Here is a 6,000-nt window from a genome sequence, read left to right as displayed (position 1 = left end):
AATCCATTTTAAAACACTGTACTTTAAGGTACTACACAATGATTACAAATAGGACTCTAGGCATTGTCTTCATAACTAGTTTCTGGTTTCTTTTTTTCTGGTCACGAGAACTGTGGTTTTTGGCTAGCTCGTTTTGGAATGCTTCTAAAGCTACAGATACTACCTGAAAAGCACAAACAACTGTAACCATAAAATAACCAGTGTGACCTGGGATGGAAATGGCGTAGGCCGAACTCAATGGCTGCCCACCTGTCCCCTCAAAGCTGATTTTCCCTGGCCCTGCCTGCGAGCAGGCTGTGCCTCTGAGGGTGCTGCTGGGTGGCTGTCCTCCCCACAGGCACCCCTCCCGCCTGGCTGCTCTGCAGAGCTCCTTCAGGCCCAAACCAGCCCTCTCCACTCTAGAGGAGCCCCAGCAATAATCCAAATTGCAGGAAGGTCCTCATCTTGCAAACCCAGCTAGCTAACCAGCACGCTGGTAGAAACTCAGAGTAAAAGGTACCTGGACAGTGAGAAATAGCACAAAATTGTTACACTTGACCTCATCAGTCCCTCAAAATTTTCCTCTAAGCACTCTGACTTCCATTTGGTTTTCAGGAGTCCTTGCTGATCAAAAGTGGCACCGAAGGTAAAGCACAGAGGCCCTTAACTAACAGGCAAATGAACTTGCCCATGATCAGGAAAAGAAAAAGCAGGAGCTACTCAGGACCAATTACAAACAGCTTTGTGTTGGCCCTGGAGAGACAAACTGTGTAAGACTGTGACCTTGCCCTCTTTTTGTACACTCTATACACACTAACATATAGTGGTTAACTCACCCAACACTCAAGGGGCCAAAGAGCCACATGTGGCTCGCAAGCCACAGTTTGCCGACCATGGCCCCAAAGCTACTCCAGTTTTGCTGGAGGTGCCTCCACTAACTTATATTTCTAAAACCATGCTTAAATTTATTATTCAGACTTATTTTTAAAATGCTTTACTTTGCAATAATTCAAATTCATAGAAAAGTTACAAGGATGATAGAAAGATTCTAAGGAGAAAAAAATGGAATATGATTTTAAAAAAAAAAAAAAAAAAAGAGCCGAAACCAGTTTGGCTCAGTGGTAGAGTGTTGGTCTGCGGACTGAAAGGTCCCAGGTTCAATTCCGGTCAAGGGCATGTACCTTGGTTGCAGGCACATCCCCAGTAGGGGGTGTGCAAGAGGCAGCTGGTCGATGTTTCTCTCTCATCGACGTTTCTAGCTCTCTATCTCTCTCCCTTCCTCTCTGTAAAAAATCAATAAAATATATATTAAAAAAAAAAGATACAAAGAAGTCCTGGTACCCTTTCCCCCAGATTCACCTTTTCAGTTTTTGGTTTTTTGTTTTTTGTTTTTACATTCTGCATTTGTTTTTTTTCTCTTTCTCTATTCTTACAGATACATATAAGAGAATATCCTCATTATGAGGAAATATACTGTTTGTGTACATACACATATAGTGTTTTATAGAAAAAGTATATACATAATATGTAAGATTTACAGATTTATAGTGTAACTAGAGGCCCAGTGCACGAAATTTGTGCATGGGTAGGGTCCCTCGCGGCTGCTGACCAGGACCTCCTTTCCCCCAGCTACCTGCTGCCACCGCCGGCTGGGGTAGGACTGGCCTGGGGGAGGAGCTGCGGTTGGTTGGCCAGCGGGCCCCACCCCCTGGTGGAAGGGACAATTTGCATGTTAGGCTTTTATTATATAGGATATGTGCACATTTTTAAACCATTTGAGAGGAGGTTGTGCTCCCTTACCCTTAATACTGGTATGTGTTTCTTAATAAGGACATTCTTTCCCCTCACCAGACAGTACGCCTATCAAATTCAGATGATTCACCATTGGCACTTTATAGAATTTATCAGGCTTAAACGTCTCAAAGCCTTCCTTACAGCTACTCCTTTTCCTGGTTCGGGACTGATTGCTGCATTGCATTGCTGTGTCCCTCTGGCCTCTAACCTGGAACTGCTCTTTCCACCTTTGTCTTTCATACTGTGGACATTTCTTAGTACCACCATTGTCCATTTATTTTATAGACTACCCTCTGTTTCTGTCTGTGGCTCCCAGATTGTTGGATTTATGTCAGGCCATTTTGGCTCCAGTGGTGGGGTGACCCATGGGTAGCAGGTCAAAGGCACAGATTTTTGTCTGTTCTACATGAGCTCTGTGCATTGGATCACTTGGTTAAGCACTGTCCAGTTTCTCTGCTTTATAATTATGATTTTCCCACTTTGTAATTAATAAGTCATTTGTGTGGGAAATTATTATACATTTCACCAAACTGTCAAAACAAAATAAAGAAAAATTGTCTGCATGACTTGCTAGGAAAATTACCCCCCTAAGTAAGTATTTAACAGGGTCTGAAAGGGAGAGTCCCTGTGTTCAAGCCATGGGTTCCCCGAGGCCCACCCGCAGCACCTTGCAAAGCTCCATAAGCTGCCAGTCACCCTGCCCCCCTTAAAGAGCTTCCCCAAACCCTCGTTAGCCTGCGGCTCAGGGCCCAGGGTCATTACATCTTTCTGAGTTTTTTAAGAGAATTCCCATCCCGATACAAATTCCCTCTTTCCCTCTGGAAGCTCCAAATACGCTCCCTTTCTGCACAAGTTTATTTGGGGAGTCCTCCCTCTCCCCCCAGGTGGCAGTAATTCCCTTCCCCCTCTCCCCCTCCCCACCCTCCCCTGCAAATCAAAGCCTCTTCCCCAGTGTTTCATGGGAGGCCTGCTAGAAAAATTGTCTAATGAAATGGAGTCAGCTGCTCAACCCTCGAGAGTTTGCGTTCTTCTAAACTTTACTCTTTCACCAAATAAATCTGATTGTTAGAACTTCAAGTGAAATTTTTCCCTCTTGGGAAAAGATGTGCAAAACAACACAGGAGGCAGCCAGTGCCTGAGCCCACGACCCTGCTGGGTCCCTGGCCAAGACACCCAGGGGAGCTGACAGCACCAGCACCCAGAAGTACCCTCACACTCCAGGGGGTAGTTTCAAACACCACAAGGGAACAGATCACTTTTCAAGGGAAATGAATCTCTTTGATCCTGGGGTTTACTTTACATCTATGATCCTGAAAGGAAACCCCCACATTTTTACTATAATTTTACATATTAGAGAGAGAGAGAGAGAGAGAGAGAGAGAGAGAGAGAGAGAGAATAAGGAAATGAGCTTCAGGGGGACAGGAACATTGATAAGATGCAGTTTGACCACGTGCAGGCTTAACAAGCCTATGAAGTTACCCAGACTGAGTCATTCTCTCACACAGCGGAGGACCTATTTCTCAGACAGACCTTTGATATCCAGGCAGTTTTTGCCCCCCCCCCCCTCGGTGGGGAGGGGTAGTTCCCCACCCTGTTAGAAGACCTCTTGTGGTTAACAGACTGAGACTAATCAAGCCTGACTGCAATCAGACTACAGGCAGAGGCTCTGACTCTGCCAGATCTCTGGACCCGGGGCCAAGAAAAGCAGACCATGGTGCATATCTTGGTCCTTTCCAAAGAGCCCAAGCCCCAGCAGAGGGAGCCACAAGCTAGGGTTGCTATCTCCAAACAGGGTACCAGGGCCAGTCATAAAACAGTGTCTGACATTGTTCTGCACTAGAGACTGGGACTCATAGCAGGTCTACCTAACACACAGACACAAACCCAAACAGGCAGGCAAAATGGGGAGACATCTGCCCCAAATGAAATAACAAGAGTATTCTTCAGAAGAAGAGCTAAACATTAGAAGAGATAAGACATTTATCAGACATAGAGTTCAGAATAATGATGGCAAAGATGCTCAATAGCATCTTTTTCATACAGTAACTATGAAAAAGTCAGAAATAAAGAATGACATAGCACTAATAAAGGACACATTGGAAGGAATAAACAGCAGGTTAGGGAAAGTCAAGGATCGGATCAGTGAATTTGAAGACGGTAAGAAAAAAAGCACTCAATCAGAGAACCAAAAAAAACAAACAAACAAAAAACAATTAAAAAACAAGACAGCTTGAGGGAGCTATAGGACAGCATGAACTGTAGCAATACTCACATACTAGAGGCCCGGTGCACAAAAATTCCTCAGCCTGGCCTGCGCCCTCTTACAATCTGGGACCTCTTGGGGGGATTGTCCACCTGCCAACTTAGGCCTGCTCCCCGGGAATGGGGCCTAAGTTGGCAGTCAGACATCCCTCTGGCAGCTCAGGAGCCCTCAGGGCATGTCCACCTGCCAGCAGTCGGACATCCTTAGCACTGCTGAGGAGGCAGGATAGGCTCACACCACTGCCACTGAGCTTGCAGTCAACAAAGAATCCAATTTAAGAATGGGCAAGGGACCTAAATAGACACTTCTACAAAGTGGACATACAGATGGCCAAGAGACATGAAAAAATCTTCAAAGTCACTAATCATCGGAGAGATGCAAATTAAAACAATGAAATACAAACATAGAACAGGCTCAAGAAACTCAGAGGGAACATGAGGGAGGGTGGGAAGATATCAACCAAAGAACTTGTATGCACTTGTAGGCAGCATATACGCATAACCCATGGACACAGACAATAGGGTGGTATAGGTCTGGGGCAGGGAAAGGGAGCAGGCTAGAATGTGTCAGTGAGGGAAAAAGGGGACATATATACATTCAACAATAAAGATTTAATTTAAAAATCATTTTTTAAAGACAATAGACGGGCTCAGTTAAGGTAAAGACTGACCTGTCAGGGACGATAGCATCCTAGGGCAGGACTCCTGCCATGGCTCGCTTTTGTTAGGACATTTAATTCCAGACCATCCTATGGGGTCACTTTAGGTCTCTGAGTTTGTAAGGCCACCATGCAGGCCTGCCCTGAGCTTGTCAGGTTTCGTCCACAAGTCTGTTCATGTTCATGGACCCATAACAATTACTAACAATTAAATGAGGACTAGTAGGAAGAAAAAACAAGCTTGGGCTCTACAACTAAGAAGTGACATAGCCTTGGCTGTTGTGCCTCAGTTCATTGGAGCGAGCATCATCCTAAACACCAAAAGGTGGCGGGTTCAATGACCAGCAGGGAGGCAACTGATCGATGTTTCTCTCTCTTTTTAAATATGTATTTTATTGATTTTTTACAGAGAGGAAGGAAGAGGGATAGAGAGAAACATCTATCAGCTGCTTCCTGCACAATCCCCACTGGGGATGTGCCCGACACCAAGATACATGCCCTTACCAGAATAGAACCTGGGACTCTTGCGTCTGCAGGCCGACACTCTATCCACTGAGCCAAACCGGCTAGGACTAGATGTTTCTCTTTCTTCCTCTCTATAAAATCAGTCAATTTTTAAAAAGTCATACAGATGGCTCTGGCCAGTGTGGTTCAGTTGGTTGGCACACTGTCCCATACAACAAAAGTTGGCAGGTTCCATCCCAGGTCAGGGCATATACCTGGGTTGCAGGTTCGATCCTTAGTTGGGACAAGTGTTGAAGGCAACCAATTAATATTTCTCTCACATGGATGTTTCTCTCTCTTAAGTCTGGCAGAGAATTTGAGGGCCCTGCGGGTCTATGGAACCGAACTTAAGAAACAGTGCTCTTATAGGTGATTTTCTTTCCCAGCTTCTCTTCTTCCATTCCCATCTCTTGGTAATTTTGTAAGAACCATTCCACAGTCGTATAAATAATTAAAACATTTAGTCAAATCCAATTTTTCACTTATGAAAACGTAACAGAAGACATTTCAATAAGAATAGTTAAAATTTGATCAAGTAAACTTATGGTAGGCAGTTAGAAGAGAGGAGCAGAGCAAGGAGGATGGGCCAGGTACAGAAGAGCACCAGGGCATAGAGCCCATGGGTGCCTACCAACAGGCAAATCTGGGAAAACAAGGACCTGCCATAAGGGGAACCTTTCCTCCCCTAGCTAGTCGCTGGGTCCCACCGTCCCCTGACCTTTCCCTCCCTGGCATGTCCTAGTCATGTGGTAGACCAACTTACAGGAGGAACAAGGGGCCCAAAGGGTGGCCCTCTGGGACT

Source organism: Pipistrellus hanaki, assembly GCF_964339955.1.
Source record: "Pipistrellus hanaki genome assembly, chromosome: 11".
NCBI classification, from domain to species: Eukaryota; Metazoa; Chordata; class Mammalia; order Chiroptera; family Vespertilionidae; genus Pipistrellus; species Pipistrellus hanaki.
The sequence above is the reverse complement of the archived record's forward strand: the minus strand, read 5'-3'. Positions refer to the sequence as shown.